This window comes from Pomacea canaliculata, linkage group LG8 (assembly GCF_003073045.1).
Source record: "Pomacea canaliculata isolate SZHN2017 linkage group LG8, ASM307304v1, whole genome shotgun sequence".
NCBI lineage: Eukaryota > Metazoa > Mollusca > Gastropoda > Architaenioglossa > Ampullariidae > Pomacea > Pomacea canaliculata.
In genome coordinates this window covers 26,658,454-26,684,261 of record NC_037597.1, presented here as the reverse complement: position 1 = coordinate 26,684,261, position 25,808 = coordinate 26,658,454, and the positions used below count along the sequence as shown (strand labels likewise).

General features: G+C 44.4%; 1 protein-coding gene across 1 annotated transcript in view; it reads right to left on the bottom strand.

Annotated features, from left to right (window-relative positions):
- The window catches only part of LOC112570046 (sodium channel protein type 4 subunit alpha-like), an 85,372-nt gene extending 59,564 nt beyond the window's left edge, over window positions 1-25,808 (bottom strand). The window contains 1 exon segment of the mRNA XM_025248236.1: window positions 24,530-25,808. The gene's annotated coding sequence lies outside the window, so the exon portion shown is untranslated.

The following is a 25,808-nucleotide window of genomic DNA, read 5'->3' as shown; positions in this document are numbered from 1 at the left end:
GCATGAAGGGTGAGCAGCCAGCTTTTTCCTTATGTCGCTTCTGATGACAGAAATATTTAAATATATGCACATCTGTTTGTGCGGGAAGCTGTGTACCCTGATTCATAACCACATCCCACTTTCCTCCAGGCTCCCTGAAATCTGTACCTTCGTGCACGCGGCGACCTGAATGGCTGAAAGCAGCAAAAGAATGGAAAACAGAAACCAAAGACCGATCTGGAAAGTCCGTCGCTCCGCGCTGCCATCGCAGCCGTGACGTCATCCAGCCTCGAAACGACAATCTATCAATCCCCTCCTCCTCCTCCTCCTCCTTCCTGCGCTCTGCTACAGAGGACACCCTGGACATGCCAGTTGGGTGGAAGGGGGAGCAGTAGAGGGATGCGTGTCCCGGCGGTTACCTTCTGTACAGACCACCGCGGTTCAGCTCTTGGCCAGAGACGAGTCGATGCCAGCGTCTGAGGCGCCGCATGCAGGACCGCAGCCACTTTCGAAAAAAGAATAAAAAGAAAAGTGTAGAGAAGATTGAGGTGGGTAGGGAGGTCGCCATTACTGTGCTGCGGAACTTGAGGATGCTGAAGCTTTCATGACCTTTAGTGATCACGTGACTGAGATCTGAGATCACTGCTCGAGTCATTATGATGTGTTCTGTCTGTTGGATTACGCACTCAGTGGTTAACAGCTTGCGCCAAGTTTTGCCGTGAATGAAAAATGTTTACCAAAAACATTGTTTCACGATTCTAGACTGAAGTCTTATCGTGACACAGGACTGGGGTTTATAAGTGCAACCTATTTTATTTTCATGAAACTACCCATCAATTTCGGAAGACGACCAGGTCTTATGCTCAGAAGACATAAGAAAACTCACGCAACCCAGCTCCAGAGTACATTACATGTACATAAATTTACGGACGCTTTCAGGAAAAAGGAAAATTAGGTGGAAACGGGCCTGCATCTCCCCATTCCCGTCATTTTCTACTCAAAGAGAGCGTGTGTCACAGCAGTAATCCCCGTCCCCACAGGCTAAGTGACTAAGGAGATCGGCCGATCTCTCAGCGTCTCCCTTGCCATAGAGAGCCCGCCATCTATTTTTAATGTCCGCGGGATCATTAGTGGCCACAGGCCCACGCCAAGAAGGTATAAATAACGGATCCGGCCAACGGCACCGACAGGTGACAGTCGCGGCTCCACTCCATTCGCTTCAGCCACGAGACAGTCACGCGCTGACGGCGCGGAGTCAAACACCGGTCGTGTTTTTGTTTTCTGGCTTTATTTTCCTTGATCTTCGACAACCGCTCATTCGTTCGCCACTCGATCAACGCTCGTTCGTTCGTTACGAGGGTTTCTGTGAGGACTGGTGACGAAGCCCTACCCTGCTTACCGACAAGGTGGGAGAATCTAGGCATTTGAGACAAAGTGCCTGAGGAGACTGCTCGGGATCTCGTACAGAAAATACCACAACCAGTAACTTTGTACGAAGCTAGCCACTCTCGTAGGACACCAGGAACCCATACTGATAACATCCAAACAGCTTAAGCTGGTCTTGTATGACCATCTGATCCTGTCGTTGTCTTTGTTGAAGACTGTCATTCAAGGTACCCTGGAGGGTGGTCGAATGTGTGGTGGCCAGAGGAGGAACTAGCTTACGTACCTGAGAGAGTAGACTGGTGGTCCTGGGTAGGACCTGTTGACTATTGCCCAAGACTGGGTAGGACCTGCTGACTATCGCCCAAGACTGGGTAGGACCTGCTGACTATCTGCTGACTACCCAAGACTGGGTAAGTGGCGGGACTTGTCAGATGCCGTGTCTGTCCAGATGAGGAACAAATGAATGAATTTTTTTTTCACGACTGACGAGACTCTTATAACCGATTGTACTCTTGCATTTCTCATATTTCACCTGACCCAGAACTTGCCCCAATATCCACCTGTCGATCAATTCAGAGACTTAACCGGTCAACGGTAGGATATCTGTTCTCCTCCTCCCCACCACCTGAATACTCTGCACACCTGCGTGCACGGACGTCTGTAGTTTCTTATTTGCGAGGACACTGTACACCTTCGTGTCTCTACTTATATTTGTTGATTACTCTCGTGTCAGTATCGCTATACAAACATGATATTATGCACATTACACCTACACTTCGTGTGTTAGTATTGAAAAGAAAACCTGTGTTGCAGATGTTGTAATATAAGCCACTATTTCATAAGAAAGTAGACTTGTACCTGAATAACTGAATAACGACTGGACAATAAAGACAAGCAAACCTAGACAACCTGACGAGACTGATATTCTCTTTAGATATGGCTTGGGACATGTTTGATATTCTTTTTAGATATGGTTTTGGAAAATCAAGGAGAGGATGTAGTTAGCAGTTTATTAAATGTTTTAAGCAAAGGATTATTGTATGTTGCAAGAATGGAATTAACTACCAACAGCAGTGACAAATTTATTTTAATTAAGTCTGCACATACTTGGAGAAATATTTCATTTCAGACATGAATCGTCACTTGAAATGCACTGGTGCGACTTCGATTTGGAATTTCAGACATTATGTCACATGCCTTTAGATATTCTAACAATAATATAAAACTTGTCCTGTATGTCATCTCTGACAATAAAAAAAAGAAATGCCCTAGTGTTATCTGAATGACGAGGATGACATTTATTTTATGTTATGTTGTCCATGTGTAACCTTGCTAAGATTATATCTAGCAATAAAAAGACTAGTCTACGCAAAAACATCCCCTTATTTATATTATATATCTTCCCTGAAATATGTTGCAAATCCTTTTGAACGGATCTCAAGGCTTAGCCAAATAAACTACTTGTATTCATATTCGGATTCTCTCTCTCGACAGCTGATGGTCTTGTGGTTAAAGCCTGTAAGAATACCTGGCCCGCGGCTAGCAATTAGTGCGATAAAATTAGAAACCTTTTTTCAATCTGAAAGTGAGAGCAAGAGAGCCGGGGGAACTAAGGCCAACAATGGACGCAAGCCGTCATTCTTACAAGAAATGTAAGCACCGTATCCCAGGGCAACGGACTTGCCTGTCCCTGCGTCACCAGCCCAAGATTTCCGCTGTCTGTTATTCCTTCATCTCTCTCTCACACACACAGCCAGTCTGCAGTGAATGTCCTCCATTCTCCTTCGGAAGGAACAATTTGAGGCAATTTGCTGTGGACACTCGGTGACTGGATCATGTCAGGGCAGGTTTGCTGACTTGAGAAGAAGCAGCACTGCTGTGATTGTAATGGCTTGTGAGGCTGTTGTCGTGGCACAAGATGTGGCTGATGATTCTGACAACTAGTAGTGCTGGTTAACTGCACAATTTAGTGTACAGTTCATAAGGATAAATTTTTACACGTAGCATTTAGGCACAATTCAGGTCCTTTGACAGCGATGTTAACTATTTTAGTCCCCACAGAAAGTGATTCTAAGGTCCACAAATTATGTCATGACATTCAATACACAATGCAAAAAGTGACTTTCTGCATGGCGGCCAAATGTGGAAATACTTTTATGCAAGAAGAGTGCTTTGTCTCACTCCTCCTTTCCTATCTTTATTTCTCATACAGACTGACATAATTCTATTCTCCATCCAAGCCAGTCCACCACCAAGGACTGAGCGCCCGGCAGCTAGATATCAAACACAATGGCCGCAGTCTCCGAAAGCCCAGACCTCAAGCAGACGACACCCGAGCATACTCGCTGGCTCCACATCATGATACAACATCGATCGCGTTCGCTGGTTCGAGAAGTGAGCTGTTGTTGCGAGTGTTTGACAACTCCATCCCCCTCTCCACACCTCCCCAGCTCTGTGCAAGCAAGACACTTCTGGAAAATTCTCTTTGATGAAGACCACTACACAACGCGGCGCTTCTCGTTCTAGCTCGCATGAATATCGGCAGTTAACCTGTGGGTAGAACTACCCTAACTTGGATAGGGAGCTGGTTGGATGTTACCCCGACAGGCAAACTAACTCTCATAAATCGCTGAGTAGGTGGTTACCTAACCGAAAGGAATTTCAGAAATAGATGCCATTGCGGTTAAGGTCAGAGGGTGAGGCGGGGCACTTACGACTAAAGGGAGAAACATTAGAAACATCGATGAAAGTAAGCAAATTAAATTTATTTATACTGACCAAATGGTTTTCGTCCAGCAAGTATCGGACGACAAAAATATTAATTGATGTCATCAGGAAATAATGAATCGGGAAAAAAATCGAAGGACATGTCAATTGTGATATTCAGTTTTGTTTATTAGGACATCTGCTACTCTTATAAATTCAATAAGCACGGATACACCGAACTGAGAGGCCCGCTGGTTCGATACCCGAGAAGCGCAGCAAACTTTCCCTCAGTCTATCCAGCTGGGAATGGGTACCTGACTCCAAAGATTTATAAAAGCTATAATGGATGTAACACGAAGCTTAGGAAAAGACCTGCATGAGTTCAAAGACATTAATAAGTAGTGTATTGTGCAGACTGAAGCAATGCTGTTGATGTAAGAAAGTATGATAAATACAAGCAATGAGAAATTTATATATATGTATCACTCATAAAGCATGCACACAAGCGAAACTGTCAGAGTCCATTTATATGATGTAAGAGACAGAAGGGAAATCATTTAGAGCGACACAATGGATCGTATATATATATATCATGTGCTATCAAAGGTAATGACCGGAACTAATGTTGGTTATCTACATTGTCTTCGTGTTGGTGGCGAATTTCTCACGGATAAACAGTTCCTATCGAAGCAAGGAAAATATTACGATCTTGGTGGGAGTAGTAATTGTTACAGCCTGCATACAGACCCTCCCTCCTGTCACCATCCCTCGCCAAACAGCAAAATAAAAAGCTTTTGTGTTAACTGTCACTGGAGGAGGCCACAGATGTGTAAACCAGTCCAGTATAAACATCATGTCATAGCATACACACACTCCCCCTTCTCTTGATGCCTGTATTCCCTGCCTCCCCTCTTTACTTCACTAGTTCGCTTCTGCACAGCCTCTGCGCACTTGGGAATTTGTAACAACACTTATTTCATCCTCAAGCTTGAAATGACTTCAATCACACAACAGATTTTACTCTAGTTTCCAGAAGGCCATCATTCTCATGCGTACTCGACAGGTCTCGGTTCGCATGCAGTACAGATGGACCATACAAGGATTTTATTCATCCATCCGGATTCGAAATGTTCACAAACGGAAGACGGTAGTAGTGAACATTTACCAAAATTTAGCTTTAAAGTCAAAGATTATAGCTAAGAGGAAAGAAAAACAAATCACTTCAAGTGCCATTTTGAGAAAGGAAATCATAAGAGCTAAATTAATTGAAGTGTAAATATGTTGTAAAGAATATAATTTATTTTCTATTTCGAGAGTAAATGACCCAGGAAAAAAGGAACCAATCAAAAGGCGCTGAACATTTTTGTGGTGTTCGTTACATTGAGTAGAACTAGTAAAAACCAATAAGATCCAATCAGAAGGCAGTTCATATTTCTTGGAGTCATTGATCGTCACGCGAGACCTTAGAGCACTGCGGCCAATGACATCATAGTCTCGCGTCACGCGCGATTCTCGACGGACCTGTCGCGGCGTGGTTTACCATGCAGAGGAGCAGCATCCTAGTCTCATCCCAATGTCATCCATCCTCATTTAAACTCAGAAAATCCTCTACTCTGCTAAAATGATTCCCTTCGCTTTATCAGATATGTCGCCATTGCAGTAAAGAGTGTTCAGCTGCAGTGTGGGTTCGACCCACATCACATGTACAGCCTGGGTGCAACTGCAAAGGGAGGGGGAGTGGTGGAGAGAGGGTTAATCGATGGCGCTCGACGCCTGCCCCTCGCCGATCGGTTGAGCCATCAATGTACCGCCACCACCAGGCGCCAAATCAGCAGCCAGCCACCCACGCAGGCCGGCCAGACAGCACACTCCAGTCGCCAGCGACAGCTTCTACATGTCACAATTTGACAGTCCGTCCTGGCTCCTGCCACCCCTCGCCCCTCTTCTCCCCAACTGTGAGAGATGCCAACAGAGAGATGCCATATAGACCCCAAATACCTGGACAAGTCAACGACAACTAAGGAATAAAAACGGTAGATGTTGCTGAATTATGAATAGGGGTGGGTGAGTAGATGGAGGCTTAGCATTATGTTGAAAATCTATATTTTGGTATCTGTATACCATTGTGTGACAGGCGCATTTTCATGCAACCAGTTACAATGAATGTGTTTATGTTTGTGACATATGTATAAGTCAGTGATAAATACGACTGGACGAATGTTCTGGAGGATGGGAGCTGTCTGAGAAGCATTCTTCTCTTGCTGCTACATCCCCTTCCTGTAGCTCAAGGTACAGTGTTCCAGCCTGTGCATCAAGCACGTGATTCAACGGCTTGTTTTTTTTTTGTTTGTTTTTTTTAAACACAAACAGTAAAATGTAAACAGCGTGACATTTTGAAAACTGCAAGCAAATAAAACTCGTGAACCAACCGAGTGGATCGATGGAGCTTTTCCAGCTGAAACAAACGATGACAGGGTTACCGGAAATTGAGTTTACGCATGCCCTGTGCCATCCAGTCCAACACCCGGTCTCCACCCTTTTTTTGAAATACATGCAGACGGGTTCTGGAGATGTTTACGCCTTCCAGAATAGACCCAGAGGAGACAACGACACTTCTAACTTCACAACTAATACAGAGAAAACATCAGTTCCAACTTCACATCAGAGATTTTAGTCGTTCATTCTTCTTCCTGTCAAAGAGGTAGGAACGTGAAAGTTCTATTTTCTAAAGAAACTTCTGACTGACCGACCGATAAGTAACTCTGCATTTGTTGAATAAGTTTTTTATACATTGTTGAAATATTATCTATTTTTCAAAAGGACTATAACCAATAATAATATTTTGCTACAGTAGTTTGATTGCTTAAAGTAATTAGTAACAGGATTATTGACACTGTGCAGTTCAAATGGCATGTCCTCACCTCTGTGCGCGGCGGAAACATCAAACACAGAAAATTATTAATGAACACACACTCCATCGATCAATCAACCAGCTCAGTGTTTGAGTTGTGAGCGCGCGCACTGCCTTGCCTCATTTTGACTCAAACACGGATTTTCCCTGTCACCGGATGCTGATCAGCTCGCAATTGCATTCCGGTCCTTGTGTCTCTGGGGACCGGAAGTAGCAGACAAGACGGGTACGCCATCCCTGGTGTTGCTGGTTCTCCCATACCCGTGCTGCGTGTACTGTACAAACCACAGTCCAACATTCTGACCTGTTTCATGTACTGTCTCTAGGGAACTCGTTTTCGCAGGTTTTGTTGTTTTTTTATTTTTTTATACAAATATTAGAACAAAGAATATTTGCAATTTTGGAAGCGTGGACTTTTTCGATACTCAACGGAGTATCCAACTCCCCCAACCTTTCCTTGCCTAGCTAGTAGTAGTAGTACAAGAACAGCGGTCTATGTACACTTTTATTGTCAGACAATCTACATCTAGACATCTGGGGCGAGGGAGGAGGTCAGGTGAATGAATAATTCAATGATGGTGGCTCTCGACATGGAATTGTCTGTCGGCTCCTATCATCATGGTGATACCGAGTACAGCCGTCTGTCGGGTGCTTCTCCTGATTATTGCCCGGCTTGGTAAGGGAACTGGATCTTGTCTACATTCCAGTCCAAGGTGTCGGGTATCTCCTGACCTTCTCAGTAACAGAAGTCACCTTTAAAAGGCATCTCACTACTGGATAATGGGGATCATATTGTAGACGGCATCCCTTTACTTGGATGAATGGAAGTATTTCTTCTGAAATCGTATCACTTCATGAGTAACGGAGGTAAGATTACAAAAGCCATCTCATTACTTGAGTAATGGAAAATAGTGCATGTCATTACTTGGGTAATGGATCTTATTGCGAAAAGTATCCCTTTACCTGTACTAACAGTAATTATGTAGAAGGGCAGTATTTACAAAGTCGAGGTCATACTGTCATCTCATTACATCTGTTATGAATGCCATTTCAAAAATTAAGTCCTGCTACCCGTGTGTGTGAATGTCACATTTAAAAATATTATTCCATTACCTGGGTAATGGACGTAATATTGCATTAGTGAATTACCGAAGTAATGGATTCATACTATAAGTATCCTTATCGCCTGTAATAGAGACAGCGAAGAGGGAAAAAAGTATGATAGGGAGATGATGTAGAACGATAATGTGTGGATGTACACGCTTTAATATTTATTACTTTATGCTGCTGTTTGTTATTTTCCGAAGTGATGCTTCTATAGATACTTTCATGTTTTTTCTGTCATTGGACCGCCGGCTGAAATGATGAACTGTTCCTCTGGGTGACCGCACAATACTAGCTTACGGTTTTGAGTGGCATCGCCGCTAAATTGTATTTGGTAGAATGGATACATGTCACAGATAACTGTGCATTTCCAAATGTTACATCAAACAACTCGAACTACATCAACATCGTCTGTGTCATTGTCTGATGAGAGATCAAGGCTGACACTTAGGACCACATTTAGCTTGTTCCACTTCCTCTCCCACACTGTTGTGGAGGTCGCAGATATAACAACCGTCCTAAACTATGATATACATATTTTTAACTGTTTAGTAATCAAGTTGAGAAGAGTTGCACCAAACCAGAGTAGTAGTATTGGTTAACAATATTAAATATATTAGTTGTTATATTGTGGTTCGGAATTGTTACTTTTATTTTAAACTAAAACGTAAGCAAGCGGGCAAAAATAAAAGATAGACAAAAAAAAAAAAAACTGAACAAAAGAAAGCAAGGAATGAAGAATAAATGAAAAAATTAAAAAACAGAAAAATAATTTAGAAAAGAAATAAAAAAGAACAAGAAAACGGCAAAGGAAAGAAAGAATGCATAAATAAAAAAGCAAGCTCTGGTGAAAGATTGAGACTTAAGCCACATCAACCATCTCCTGGAGCTCCTCGTTATTTTCCTCTCAACGACGACAGCATCTGGAGTATCACACACTTGCCATTCCTGTCTCCCACTGGCATTTCAACCAACTTGTAAATGCGAGTCTGTCTAATTTCGCCGTGTTTTTAAAGGCAATACATGGTTTTGTCAAACTCTGACATTTCCGATTTCTCGTTTTGTGTCGGAACAACGGGAGCGCGGAAAAATCTTTTCATAGGGATCACAAAATGGCTAGAATCTTTAAAAAAGAAAAAATGAAGGGAAAAAACTACCCTGGCGAAAGGTGAACACAGAAAACAAACGTCTAAGTCTTCTTTTTTAAATTTTGAATAATTGCCGGTCATGAAATCATCATCTTGTTTATAAACTTTTAGGGAAAATTTAGACAAGCTGAGACGGTGGGGCGGTGTGTGGGAGAAGGAGACAATGAGAAGAATATTTGTTTAATGATTACACATCAAGGCCAAGTTCACTGATAACCTCTCCTGAGGACAACTGTCATATTCTCTGAACTCTGTATTATATAACCTGTGGCATATTGTTATATCAGATACTCTAAAATATACATATTTTTTCTCAGAGAGAGAGGTGGGGAGAATGTCTCCTATCTGACCGTCGTGCAAACCCAATATTCAACAATATTTGTCTAGCTGAGATAGTCCTTACAAGAAGGGTTCCAGCGACCAATTGCCAAATGCACCGAGCTTCAGTACAGAATCATTAGCTGGACGGCGGCTGGCTGGTTGGATGGGGTAGCGAGAGCTTGCTCAGCACCGACTGTGCAAATGCACGGCAGGACAACCCCACTAGTAAAACACACACACCGAGCACAACGGGTGGGCACACAGACCTGCCCCGCGGTCGACACGCAATATGCAAATGAGATTAAAAGGCCGGGAGGGTCGCGAAGCTTCCCTTCTCCTGCTTCACACCGCGAAGACAACCACAGCCTGCTCTTCTCCCATCATGCGCATGCGCGAGCGAGTGCTCCCGACCGCTTCCTGTCTGCGAGCGCGAAGAGTTACGTTTCCTAGCGGTCGCCGAGCGCTCTCGGGTGACTTCATTATGCTATAAATGATTCAGTAAAGAGAAAGCGACCTGGGCGTCGCGGTATTACGTACCAGCGCGATCTACCCGCTGCCGTTCCTCCCGGTGTTGCTGCCCACCCCTCTTCCTCTCCTGTACCTACCCGCTCCCCGCCACGGCGCTGCATGCTTCGCAGCTCGCCGCCTCTCCGTGTCCACTGCCCTCTGCCGGCGGCCAAATTGCGTTTTATTGATGAGCTGGACTGAATCATTTATGAGCCGCGAAAATAAAAGCTGTCTTTCGCCCCTCGCCTTCTAAAAATGGCCGCTGGTCTGTATAGGTCGCCAGGGCCGTCGACTGGTCATCAGGCTCGCTTGTACAACACGCGCACTGCATTTGTGTGTCGATATTCCACCCGCCTGCCTGCGTGTATCCATGCTTCCTGTGCGGTTTGTGGCGCGTGCACTGTCGGAGGACTTGACAGTCTTGGTTGAGAGCGCGCGGGGAGGGAATAAATGTGTGTGTATTATTTATTGTTCGGTCTGCAAGGTTCGGAGCGTCTGAGAATGGTTTCTATACTCTCTGACAAAAAGAAAATGTATTCAGGGCACGATTTTTCAGGACTAGTTAAAGTATTAAAAAATGCAGTGGCAGTGTCCCTGTTTATTGACTATCTCTCTGTCGGAGAGACGCACGGTAGAGAAAATGAACTCAGAGTCGAGGGCTGAGATGTGGAGTTTACACTGAAATAATTTTAAAGTGCAGCGACAGCTGAAAAAAAAAGAGTACAACAAGAGATGATGTCAATATCCTCATTAAGACCTCAGGGATCAAACCCAGATACCCACTGGAATCACATTTGATCCACTCTGCAATTTCGTGCACATTAAACAGCTGCAACACGCGCGCGCACACACACAACACACTCGCGCGTGCATGTACGAACATAAAGGATGCTGACACGGGGTTGTGCGCTTGGGAACAGGACACAGCAAATCACCGTGCAAAGCTGTGAACATGAACAACATCTGTTGCTTCCACAACGGACCTCGGTGCTGATGATGATGCTGCATGGCTCCGGGGCGCCATGAAGGGAACTCATCCCGTGCAGGGCCCCACAATAATCAAATCGCTGAAATGTATAACGACAAATAACAACACCATCCGTTACAACCGCGCAAAAATGATGTAAGTCAGGTGTGTCAGGGATACGATTTGATTAAAATAATTTCTGTGGGAAACTTTCAGCTGCGACCTCATTCGCGGAGCACGTGACCTGAGCGCTCTGGGGTACGTATAGGGTTTGCTTGCGATCGATAGATTGGTGCTGCAATAAGCCAGGTAATATCCGGTAATGTGATCGGCGCCTTTGTCAAGTGCGCACCTGATATAATGTCGGCGTCTCTTTCCCCGTTTAACCACTCCTGGCCCCTCCCCCTCACTCACACACACACACAAACACACAACACACACACCTCCCCACAGCTCCAGTCTCACTGCCATCTCCATCACCAAAAGAGGTGACACAGCACTTGTCGAGAATTTGATGTGTAAGTGCGTATGTTTGATTAGTTCATGAGGCAGATCGATAGTGTAATTAACAAGGGCAATGATCCGTATGTACTAGAGGTTATATGGCTTGTGTTTGTTCTTTTTCAGATTTAGTTTTTTTTTTTCTTTTTGCAGTATTCAACGATTACTGACAACATACTTTTCTTCTACTGCAGCCCCTCTGCTGCAACATCAGGACTCATAGTAAATTGTCATCTCTCATGGCTACCATGCGGCCATAACCTTTGTAAAAGCAACCTGTCTCACTTTACTAAAAGTCTTGTTGAGGCCCCACATAGAGATCAAAATCGTGATAACACAGATTAGTACATCTTTAAGTGAGGTCCCCACCTCCTCTTCCTAGCTGCCTAACCTTTCTCAACCCTCTTATGTAGTCAGGTACCTATTCTCGCCAGCTGGGTCGACTGGGAGCAAGTTGCGCTACACGGGTATCGAACCGTTGCGCCTCTCAGTTCGGACGCCAGCGCTATAACCCTCTCGGCTATCTGCTCCTATTCGGGTCTCTAACACCTCATTTCCTAACGACCTGCAAAAGGTCATGGGATGACCTTTAAGTTTTACCTTTACTCCTAATTAACGGATGACCCCAGCTTCTTCCATCGCCTGAGGATTTGGCAACGTATTCGTGTGTTATTATAACGAAGTCTGTGTTAACATGTCCACTCGGACATCACAGACCTAAACGGGACACATGTAGTTGAAGTAGTGACTACAATATTTTGTGTAACAATGTTTTTTAAATGCACAAAACATATGAAGTCTCTCTTTGGTCATGAGACAAAACGGATCAGAAAGACCACAGAATCACGAGACCTAGAATTTATTAACTGTGCAGTTGGTTTAATTTTGCTTCCGCCTTTTGCTCTTCTTTGCTTTGCTTTGATTCGCCATCTCTCAATTCCCTTTTCTCGAGACGTGACATTCACGAAAATATCTATCTGGACTGTTACTGCTTTACCTTTGATACCACCCTCTATCATCTTATGGATTGTTATTGCTTTCAACACCCGTTTATCGGCACACTTTTATATTTATTTTTTCACTGGCACATTACCCTAAAAGATGTACTGAATTTTGAGATTTGCAGCGCACTTCGTGGTGTATATTGACAACACCAACAGCAAATGTCATGAGAAGGAGAACCAGTGGCTCACCTTTACCACAACTATAGGTGTGTCTGTACCTTTGTTCGCAGGACGAGGACAGGAGAGAGAAGTATGTTCGTGCATTCGCACGTCCGTGTATTCTCACGCTTGTCCGTCTTTTCACACTGCTCATATCTCCCACCCACCCAACCCCCTTCACGGGTACATGAGTTGTTCACATTGTCAAAGTAATCAAATGCCTGCGGCAAAAGAGACAAGACCGGTTGGAAGTAAACACCAGGACATGTTTGCCGAACAAATTGGTCGTCTTTATGTGCTTGCTCATAAAGAAACGTGCCGGAGAAGTCTTTCAACCTTTGCTGGTACAGTGGTTTGGCTTCAAGTGTGTGTGTGTGTTTGTGCGTGTGTGTGTGTGTGCATGCGTGCTCCAGTGCGCCGCGTCGTGCCGGACTAGAGCTAACAAGACAGCACGCCTACCAACGCACTGACAGCTACCAACCCCTACTGTCATCAGAAGTGGCACATTATTTTCGTTTTAGCTCACAAAGTCACCAATGGGGCGAGACACAAGACCCTGGTCATAAAAATGATAATATGCTTTGTGGGAAGAGGATGTGCACCACTTACCTCACACATGACAGCGAGAAACAAATATCAGAAACTACATGCAAATAAACAAATTCCAAGTTGTGCTTAAATCATCCAGAACCGCTATTATGAGAGAAAGAGAGAGGAAAGTTGTGTCATCAGATATTTAATCATTAGACTATGTATTTTCAGTAAAAAAAAATTTAGAAACAGCCAGCAAAGAATTTCAGCCATATTGCTTGTACCCTAACGACATTTGAAAGATTTCATTTATGATCCGTAATTAAAATCTCACATCAACTGTTTCTCTCGTTCTGGACGATTTTATCTAAAGTGATTCTATGCGCATGGGCGCAGGTCTGTGCCATTATACAACAGTAAATTTCCTCATCAAATCAAAAAACCATGCAAAAATCTTGTCCAGTGAAGTCGCCATTAGCCCTCTTGGAAACAGATCGAACGTACGCAGGTTCCAGGAGGCCATCTTTGACATGCGCACTAAGTCAGTCTCAGACAGCAAGCATTTCAGATTGGTTGAACTTGGCACGTGCACTTGTTTGTTTACATCCAGAAATTAAGGACAGATGACAGTCAGTCAAGTATATCTAATAAACTAAAAATTTGAAGATTTTGGCTAAGAGATGAGAAACAAGGACTTCAAGTGCTTCTTCGTGCAAGAAGATTGCCAATGTGAAAAAGTGAAGATGAAATTGAAGGGTAAAAATCTTGTAAAGAAAATAAATAATTATTTTTTATTTTTAATGCCTGAGAAATTAACAAAATAAGCTGATTTTTTTTTTTTTTTTTTTTTTTTTTTTTTTTTTTGCAAACATCTAAGCCAGAAGCTGCGTCGTGATAATTAAAAGATAAGAATCAACCAGAACTCATTAATTGTTTCCTGACAAAGACATGTAACAGTGAAACTGAATAAAAGTGTAGTAAGCTATCACAGCCCGCAACAGAAGTAATTCTACAACTGATGAAGTCCTGGCTATCTGTAATCATGTGGACGATGGCCTGTAGCCATGACAATGATGTGGTACAGTGAAAGATGAGCTATCAGGTGATGTTATTTTGCATCCATTGTCATCTGGTCGGTTCATCTTTGACAGTAACTGTTGCAATTTCTGTCTTCAAATGCCGACCTGTCACCTGGACTGGCTAAGGGAACCACGTGATGTTCTCTGCACTTATTTTCGTCCTCGAGGTATGTGAAAGATGGACAAAGGAACATAATTTGCAGGGAGAATTGAAATTGAGAATTGGAACAGAATGAAACAGTTTGGTCCAATGAACCTTTAATCACAAACCACAAAACTCTCACTGTGGTGTGGGCTCAAATAAATACTCAGAAAATAACTTCGAATTTTCATGGCTCGTTCTTTTTGACCGTTGGGTTCTGTCCTGGTTCATGTCGTCTGCTTCTCAGCCCTTGTTCTGCATGCCTGCCCTTTCTTCCTTCATTGATGTTGCTGGTCCAATATTCTGCAGACCGATGCCCGCTTTAATTGACAGATGCATCCATCACATTAGTTTGTGGCTGGCCTACCTGTTCACAGGTGTCACCTCAGGTTATCGATGCCAAAGAGGTATTCTTAAGTTGCTGTCGGCAAAGGAGTGTACACCTGGACTCGTCATACATGACCGGGACCAGATGTCAGATGTACACAAAACTGGCACAAAACTAGATGCTAATGCCATAAAAGGTCTGGCGATGTGATTTTAATGATGTTTTACCAAAGCACCACATATGTAGACTCCGCCTTAAACTGAAAGCCTTCAACACCATAAAAGAAGCAGATTGAACACGTGGACAGCTTTCAAGTTCTTCCATTGGGTGTCACCTTGACAACGGTTGTTCTTCATGTCAGAATCTGTTGACCTCTTGCACGATTAGTTTTGAAGGCCATAGAAGGGATGGATGGCTGCTCCCTATGATTTTCGGAAATAATGCTTTGAGGTGTTGTTCACTCCAGTCGTTTGAAAACAAAAATTAACCTTCGGGGTGGAACAACCCTGTAGAATGAAGGTGCTACGTCTGACAGCAAAATTCCTAGGTCCATGAACGCTACTCACACAGGATATGTTGTTGTAACGACTCTTCCTGGGGGCCTTCAGGGTGCAAGGAATCCCGCTCAAGTGCATTGCAGTCTGCTTCATAATAAACGAATTATACCGAGAGCTTAAGCAGTGATGCTAACGAAATGATGGAGGCGCGGAATAAAAGACTGGAGTTCGCTTCTGCCCACATACCTCCACCATCGATCTCTACAGGGCCGCTCGTTGGCAACCTGGATCAATGCCCTGTGTCAAAGGCTTGCCGAGTGTCGAGAATGTGAGGAAAGTGGATATTGTTGGGGCTGGGGATATGATATGCGTGCACACGCGCTTGTGTGTGTAAAAGTTAAGAATCCGTTACCTTTTGAAATGGATGTGACAAACACCGCCGCAACAGAGAAATTCCTATTATGACATAACGCCGGTAGCAGCAAAATTTTTATTTAAAAAAAATTCCTTCCGCGAAAGAATGTAGCCCTAGTCCGTGATATCCTGTTACTATAAAAACATCAACCTTTCTCACGCCTCCACTCCTGTCCGCCCACCCCAGTGTGAGGTCACCCAGAAACCTTCAGTCACGTGAGGACTCGCAGCAGCCGGTAATTACTGAGGATGCAGTGGTCTTAATGACAGGAGTGACAACTCTGTGTGTGAGTTTAAAAACGAGACATGGTAGCATGGAAATGTTCTGAAATAAAAAGATGAATAATTATTATTATTTGTAACGGACAACAAGACATCCTGTTACACGACCTGTCCTACACCACCTCTGTCACGTGACATGTTTTGTTGGATGAAAATAGAAACACCATTAAGTAAAGCAGGCAAGGGTCCAGCCATGGCGTTCCGGCAAATGTGCCGACCCCCACACACTTTCCAGCACCCTCTAACCGCATTGACGCTCTCTCCGAAGACTTGCAGGACAAGCCTGGCGAGAAGCACAGAGCCGGCCGGCCGGCCACCCAGCCAGCTTGTCTGCCAGCAACCAGCGATTAGGGACGAAGCGATGGCACTCTCCAGACAAAAAGTCGATAACAGCCCTTCTCTTGCTTCTGTGAGGCTGTGGTCTGCAGCACAAGCTGTGTCGCTGCATGCGAGCCCTGGTGACGTAAGTGTCTCGTTACAAGTTGCCCGGATGTTGCCAAGTGCTGGACGCTTGTACATTAAGTTTGTACGGGTCTGTCTTATTTAATATTTTGTTTAATTAGGTGCTAGGTATTAGCAGAGTAGTGGTAGCTTGAATGTGTAAATTATACAAATAAAAGCCATTTGAAATTAAAATTTAAATAATAATAACAAAAATAAATGTATTTATATAGCGCATAATCCCGCCCACGTAAGGTGTTTCAAACAAGTAGGAGACATGGACAGACTATGAAGAACGGAAAGAGAAATAACTATGAAGACAAGAAATAAAAGACAATCATAGTCTTCAAGACACAAAGAGAAATCAGGGAACTAACAGTAAGAATATCATAAATCTGCAGAGAAAGAACAGGCGGACTAGTCAATCGACCATATTCCCAAATATTGACAACTGTATTGACTGATGTAAGGAGCAATGCTCGTGGAACAGATGTGCTTTAATATACGCTTAAAGGATTCAATGGTGGGTAGATGGTAGACAGATGGCGGATATGGACAGGAAGAGAGTTCACTGTTTTACAGCATAGTAACTAAATCTCTGGTGACCATATATTAATTCTGTACATTGCAGCATTCATAATAGTTCGCTTTGATGTGTAGACAAAAATTAATAAAGTGTAGAATATTAGGGTCTATGTGACCGGAGACTCGACAGTATTGGATTGTTCAAGAACTTGCAATATGAAAGAAGATGGTTAATCTGACTGAGGTATGTGGATTGCTCTCTCTCGTCCTCGTAAAATTTAGGCTATTTTTATGGCAATGGTGGTACATTTCTTTGCCCTGATGATGGGTAAGACAATATACCGAGTTTGGTGATGCCATGTTCTAGACGAACGATATGTCTCACATGAGGCACAGTCAGCTAGGCCGGCCGTAAGATTCGAACAACGGACGTCAGGAGTTTTTGTTCTTTGCTGGAGAGATCCATGTCTGGGTGTCCTGCACGTGTGGTGACAGGCGTCTTCTTCCCTGACTATTTTAAAGAAGTGTCTTAAAGAGGTATTGCACAACAGGATGTAAGTGGGGTACGATGGATCTTGTTAAGATATGTTTGTTAACATTATTGTGTATGTTTTTTTAAACCTCATTGTCTAAGTGTAGTGTAGCGCTTGGTGATGTCTTATCTATGTACGATAGTTTTCTTTCGTCTTCGAAATAAACTTGTCTAATGTATCGTCAACACGTGTGTATTATTGCTCTCTTGAGACAGGGTTGGTATTGTTTCTTCGGGATTAATGAACGAAGGATCGCTGAATGGGTTGGTGTGTGCTGCATGAGTCCTGGGCCTCAAACAAGACAAATCAAGTGAAAGTGCTTGGTGAGGCGTGTCTCTCATTTCCTATACACAAATCCCGTTCATCGTGCGGACACACAAGTTTATAAAGTCAAATCACAGGTTTATGGTGCGTTCATGCAAGTTTATCCAGGACATCCGAGTATACATGTTTAGCAAGGGCGTTTATCGTGTCACAGAACATCCGGAGGATAGGTTAGGTTTCGTAAAGCAAATTTCTTGGCCAACTTTGTTCAGGGCTAACATGTACACATTTACATACATTCATCTTCGTGACTTGTACACACAGTGTGTGAGGACAATGCATGCGCCCGCGCACTGACGCACGCAATGACCCACTTCCTCTCTCCCACGAAACCGTTAATTTAGAGACAGGTAAAACTGGGGAATCCGGAGTCTATTCTTGTCCAGGCAACAACACGAATCACATCGCACAACCCATCCTAAAGTGTTTCACTTGACAACAAACTCAACATTCTTTTTCGATGCACGATTAGTTCTTTTCGATGCGTTTCAAGCGTGCGCAAAAACAGGAGTGAACCAGGGTTCGTTGTTTTGCTCAATGATTTTTCTTTCGCGAGCAAAGTACTCCACTCGTAATGTTTACTTTATTGAACTCGGTAAGGTGTTCCGCGTTGCAAGACTAGCGTGGGAGCCAAGCCGGCTCGCTGGTTCCTTGTTTGTTTTCCGTACTACTGCTACCTACCTCAACAGTTTTTTTTTCTATGCTGGGAGTTCACATGAGGACCTCTTCTACCACAGGAAAGACCCTGGGCGCAAGACAGCCGTCTGCAAAGTTCTGACTCTCTGTTCTGGTGTCGCTCTCCAGATGGTATGTTTATTTGATATTGAATAAGCTTTTGATAAACCACGGATACACCACTATTCAGTTTACACAGACAAGCCACTATTTTGTCTACCATGTTCTGGTGTCGCTCTCCAGACAGTATATTTGATATTAAACAAGCTTTTGATAAACCACGGATACACCACCATTCAGTTTGCACAGACAAGCCATTTTTTTCTACCATGTAACATTCTACCTACTTACTGATTTTCTCCTATAAGTCTGCGTAGTGCCAACACTTACTCTTAATACAGGTCGTAATGTTTTCAGCTATTGGATTTCTGTCCTATCAATTTACTATCTTGCCGGGGGATGTCCTACGTTCCCTGTATATGTACAGCCTCACCTATGGAAGTACGACCTCGATGCTTTGAACAAAATGTCCAACTTGTTCTCTGAGAAGCGAGCCACTTTCGTGCTTCTAAGATGCGGTAAAAATAATGCTGGCTTGTCACCGGGAAAAATCGTTTAACTGTCTTAGGTTAAAAATCAGTTTTCCCGATCCTTGTGTCAGGGTGAGGCAAAGGTGTCATTTCGCACATATGGTATTCAAAGCGGATAGGACGAGCAGCAAAATGGTAAGCGACTTTTTTTTTTAATTTTCAATAAAAATGGTCATTTCTGTCAGAACGATGTCTTGGTTTGGTTAAAGGACTCTTCTTCCTCCTTCCTATTATCAAGGAAATTGTCTTCAAACACCACCATTGAAGAGGTCACCAACACATGTCTTCACATGGGAACACGTATTCATTCGACATATCGCGCGGCAGTGGAAATGCAGGGTAATTTTCGAGAGTGGAAAAGGAGTATTCACCTAAACTTCGAGAAATATTATCTTGTACTGAGCTTACCTAATAATCAGAAAAATACATTACTCTTTTACTCCTTTAAGTCGGTCGTATACCATGACAGTAGGGAGAAAATGCTACCAATATGGCTGCCTGTCAAATGTGACCCATGCTCAGGACGACCTGCGATGAGTTGCAGGTATGCTGTGATCGCTGAGGTGCGCCAATCAATTCGAATCCATCGACTGTTCACCACTGACAATTTGCTGACGAAATTGAAATCTTTGTTGGATCATGTCAGGGGACCTCGACCAGAAACCTTTCGGATACCGCTGTGTGTCACCGTTGACAGCTGTAGAGAAAAGGTCGCTTTTCTGTACCATGGCAACGCTCCTGACGATTTGAGGTTGGTTGCTGGTGCATGACACTGTCTCAGCAACTGGTGAGCTGGTTCAGCCCTACATAAAGATGCCAAATCACATGTTGTCGGGGAAATAGTGGAATGGCTGAGATTAAAGCTGACGATAATCAAAGGATACATAATGACGAATACTGGACTAAATTTTGGACAATTGTTTATACAGCCGTCAGGTAAACATGTGTCGTACATAGTCACAATGTCAAAGATGTGTCCTGTTAAGATGACCTTGCATATCTTGGTTACATGCGCTTTACCATCGCCCTTCAATGGAGAAAGGATGAAATCCATGTCAACAACTTTCGTATCAAACGGTCACCAATAGATTTTCTTCTTCTTCGAAATTCAAATCTTACGGCGTTGTAACCACCCAACACAGTATACTAAAAACTTATTCAAACCAATGAACATCAAAACTGATATCCTAACCCTTACCATATATTACCCTTACCATTAGAATCAGTTGACAAATTATACAATTGCCACGTAGGGGGGCGATGGGAAGTTGCACCATGAGAAAGGTCGATGTTGGGTAAGAGTTGAAGAGGTCAGAAGAAGGTCGAGGTCAAAACTGAATGTTTTATTCTTCACGAACTATAACTAAACCTCATTAGATTATAGAACGAAAAGTTTCCAGTAATCCTGCGGAATGAGATTCCAGCAGCCATCATGTCGGAAAACACATTTCTTCCTATATCTTATCTATCTACTTACTAATGTAACGCTTGGTGATGTTTATCTGTGTATCTTATCCATCCACCTCATCTGTCATTTGGATGAGAAAGCGTGAACAGCCTGTCTACATTGCATGTCTGTCGGTTGCTCGTGTTTCCATCACTACTGTATGATGTATCTCCAAGTACACTTTCCTGAAGGTGTCCCTCCACCACTCCAACCCTCATTAAACTGTCACGTGACACGGATCATAAGGTGACACATAGTAACTCTTACTTAATATATTTATCTGATACCAAAAACTGACACATTGTATTGATATGTGTGTCACAATAGGACACAACCTTTGTCAAAGGACGAGAAATATATGAGTTCTCAATGCCGATGAGGTTTGAACAGACGGGGTGGCTACAGTACACTGTTTGCTTGTCACATATGGACAGGCAGGGCGACAGAAGTGCTGATGAAATGAGAAGTCGATCAATCTGTCCATCAGTTAAATAAACAAGAAAACTAGATTTCTGACAGCCACTCTTTTATATTCCTACAAAGCTGAAAAAATGTAGTAACTTTTGTTAAAACATACCTAGCTTAGAGATTTGAATGGGTTAGGTACACTAGGTACACTGATGCAGCAGATAAGAAATAAAATAAAAATCCAGTTAGTCGTAACAACCTACGAACAAACAAGTGAACGGACAGCTATAAATATCCGTGAATATGATTGTCTGTTCGCAGACCTGCCATTACAGAGGAAGTCACTCGATATGCAAGCTTGTCTTTCTGGGAATGTGTTTTCAGGAAGACAAGATTTCCCCGGCCAGTGTGTGTGGCACCGTGCAAGTCTCCCCAGGACTGCGTGTTGCTGAAGATATTTCCCCCCAGCCAGTATGTGTGGCACTGGGCATCAATCGATTCCCCCTCTCCCTCTGGATCCCTGCAAGGGCACACTACTCTAGCTGTTCTATCCGCGATGGTGGCACGATCTGGTTACAATAAGACGGAATCATTATTTGTTGCGAAAACGGAGGGACTCTTGGTGCTTTGGCATGTGCATCGTCCAGCGAGCCAACAGACTCTCCACCACCACCCGTAGCCCTCTGATACTCCACAAATAATAAGGACGACAAAAAAGTGCGGCATCTAAAGCACATTCCTACACAATGTGTGCTTTATATTATTCAAATTCTCTCTCTAAAACAAGCGAACACGCACACATACACACAACAAACACTTAAAAAAGAAAAAAAAATGTCAAAGCAGATGCTTAATGAGCTAATCACTGTGCCCTCAGAATGTGAGGAATTAAGTATTCAGGATGGACAGAAGGTCTGGACCAACCGTGTCTCGACTGCCGCGTGTAAGGCAACGGACTACCCTGCTTGTGTCAGGACACTTTCCTGTCGTCATCTACGTCCTCTCGGCAACAACTACCGCCGCTACCACCCCATGTCTCAACAAGGTGGAACAATCTCTCTCTTTCTGTTACAGCCGGAAAGAGTTGTCCATTAAAAAAAATTGTTTGATTAATCCATAATCACTAACGAATGAAATTACTAGTGTTATGATTCGTTTACAATGCAACGGTATCCGCTCCCAGCGACTATGCTCTTGAAACTACGGAATGAACTCACAATGTGGAGGAAAAGACCACGTGGTATCATCTCCATCAACGAAACTTGAGGTTCTTGGTGTTGCGCCGCTGCTGACCTCTTGGTATTTAGAGAAGGTTCGTGGCGGAATATATGTCTGACACATCGAACATAAAATATGTTCTTTGAGTTCCAGGCTTTTTTTTCCCCCCTTAGGCCGGCAGGCCGTCTTTGTTCTTTGCGACCCATGCTCCGCTCTGTAGGCTGCAATCCTCTCTGTGCCCTTTGTGCCTTTGTGCCCTTGCTAGGTACTGCAGGCCGCCATGCCCATTGCGCGAAGAACTACAGTGCCCTTTGAACTCCAAGCTCTGCGCCTGGAACGCTGATGTTCTATCGTGATCCATCTTGGAACGCTGGTGCCCTTTAAATTCGTGACTTTATGCTTGGCTGACTCGACTGTGACCGAGACTCCAGTGCACTTTAAACTCCACTCTATATGCTTGGCATTCTAGTGCCCTCTACAATCGTAGTAACCTTTAACCTCCTTGCTACTTGGTGTTGCAGACTCGGAAGTCGGCGCTTCAGGTGGCGCTGGATGAGATGCATCTTTGTCTATTGCGACAAATGTGGCGGGTAGACAACCAATGTTGATAACTGTAGTGAACAGGAACAAATCGTAAAACGGACCATTCACTTCACAGCTCATCTGAACACCATTGCTCTCGGGTCAAAAGTGTTATGAACATAATAACAGAAACAAAACCTCTGCATCTTCAGTAATATAGGTCTGACTTCTCTCTTTCTCGCCCTCTCTCTCTCTCACACACACACATACACGCAAACAAACACACTTATCATTTCTTAATGAGAGACTACGGGATCACCTTCACTTGTTCTTTCTTCATTACCTTTTGCTAGTTCACCCTTCTGTACCTGTTGGACATCACTTACCTTGAGTCAGTCCGGCTTTTTTTTTTTTCTTTGGCTAGAGCGGTGCCCATTTCATCGCCTTCCCTCTTTCCTTCCCCAACCTTCTAATGGTCCAGATACTCATTCAATAACTGAATCAACTGCAGCGTTCGTTGCGCTACACGGGTATCGAACCGCCTTGGGTTCACACTTCTGGTGCTTAAAACCTGTGCTCTAACCACTGCTGTCCTCTTCTCCGCTTTGTCCTTTAAGTCAATCCGAGTGATCGCACCTTCTCTTCTGAAGAATCCTCTAAGATGGTTTGAGTACCAGCACTAGTACCTTGAAGATGCAAATTTTAAATTTCTTTACATGTTGTAGTGTATAAAGTGGCACCGGCACAGCTCGCGATCGATCCTTGGGACTGGCAAAGACAACCCATGCGGAGAACAGATGTGAAAGAAGAGACAGACAACCGAAAATAAGGGGCAGATAACTTCCTACAGTAGATTGTCCTTCCAACACATCAAAGAGAATGGAAAAGAAGATGGTGAGAGTTGGAAGTAATACTTCGAAGCAATTTTACCTTCGGGTTGCTTAAGATCGAACCGAGAGATCGTGATGATTTTCTTCACTGCAGCGTGTCCCAGCGGTACTTGGTCCTTCGTCACTATTCTCAGACAACTCTTTGCCTTATCCAAATCTGTCTCCTTATTCGTCACTCGTCTGTCAGTAAGTTCAACAAGACCTGATCGGATACGTTTCATACATTAGTCTATACACGCGTGAAGCCGGAAAAGGCAATAGTTTTCGAGTTCAAACCAAAATGTCACCTTAATGAAATATCTTGGAAAGATAACCAATAAATTAGGTGAGATGTTGCCTTGGCATTTTTGTGGCCTGGCGCTCTTATCAATCGAAGTGCAGGATAAATGCCGGAGACGGGTCATTCACTGTTAGCAACACCTTGTCGGGGTTTCTGATTAGCCACAAGAAAATTGCAATAATGTCAAAAAATGTTATTACTGCCATTGACGATCAGCATCACATATCTCATAATCATCATAAACCCTTCCCCTTCCAGGATGCGGTTGAAATACGACAGATTACAATTAACCGAGGCAGCTGGCAAAAATGAAGAGGGAGGAGGTGGAGGAGACTGAGTTGACCTCTGTGGGTGCAGTCAAGTGACAATGACATGACTGCAAGTTAGCACTGACACTGGGGCAGAGAATATGTCGTGCCAACACTGTCACGAGTGTGGCGAGGGTGAGCGCTGTGCGGATGGCGCTACGGCTACTATTGATCTCATGTCGCGGAGAGAAGAAGTGCGCTGGGAACGCGGTGGACTCGCCTGGTCGCCTGCCTCTTCTCTCTCCAACCATGGATCTCTAGCCCTGGTTCCAGCGCTGTACCCGATCAGCTAGGCCGGTCCTGCCGCCATGGAGGGGTACAGGGGGTTTGACATCGACAAACGACGGGGTGGACGTTGTAACGTCCGAAACATCTCACACCGAGAGGAGAAAAGCGACTTACCTGCCTCTCGAAGCACTCGGAGGACCGCAGTGTAGGGGGTGACACCGTACAAGCCCTCAGCGAAGCTTGGGAAGCGGCATGGCGCAGCACAGAACGTCCGCCATATTGATTATGTGCGCGCAGGAGAAATGACGTCGCCGCCTGCCGTAAATTGCCGGAGATTACCGGAGAATGCCGAGCGGCGGTTTGAGAGGCGGAAGCGAGCGGAAGGCGGACTGGCAGCAGCAATGCAGGCTGGAAATGGATCGGTCGTCGATGGCGGTGAGAGAGAAGGTTGTAGAACTGAAGAAGTGACGAGACCAATTAAAGCCTTTATCACAAACACGGAACTATTTTTTTTAATCCACCGATGATGTGTTAAAACAGAAGAGAGGGATTATGGGAAAGACAACATATAACACTCCTACCACACTTCGATACAATTATGTCGGTGGTGGGGTGGCCAGAACCAAGCACATAGACACAACATGGACTGCAGGAGCTTGCAATGTCCCTCCCGGCATCTGAAAACGTAGTCTCGCCTGGTTGAGGAGGTCCAGCTGGTGTTTGAACTCGTTCCGACAGTGTGTCGAGGAAACGCTTGCCTCTGGCGGTCCAACTTTCCGCTGAATCCTCCTACATCTTTTTTGGCAAGATGACTGAAAGGCAGCAGGAGGAGAAGAAGGCGAGGGGCGACAAGGACAACGTGAAGGTCGTGGCTAGTGGCCCGGGCCGGGGTAAAGGGGAATCACGGCTTCGGTGGATGAGCACACGACTTCACCGCTCGGGCACGTGCAAGAACAGCCAGTCGCCACGCACCACGGTCTCCGCGCAGGAGCGCATCCGGAGGGAACTGCCGGCCGACTGGTAGCTGCAGTTGTCGTCGTCGTCGTGGTGGCCGGGTTCTCGTGTGGGTGCGCGAGCGTGCGTGTGTACGTGTGCAGGCAGAGAGGGTGGGTGTGTGGGGAGAGAGAGAGAAAGAGGGGAGGGGGGATTGTAAGAGCTGGAGCGGGCAAGAGCAGGCCAGCTCCGACAGGCAGGGGGAGTCGACAGGCAGGAGAAGGAGAAGAAGGGAGGGCACTCTAGCACAGGCCTGCCCCGGCCCAAGCGTCCAGCGTTGTGCGAGTATGTGATGGCAACCGATCGATCCTCTCTTCTCTCCTCCTTCCACACCCCGCTCATGATGCTGCGCGCCATCGACTACAAACCGCACACGCCGATAGATTATTCGCGTACTGTCCATACTCCAACAACTGTAGCACCTCTCCCTCCCTCTTCCTCTGTTTATCTCTGTTCTTTT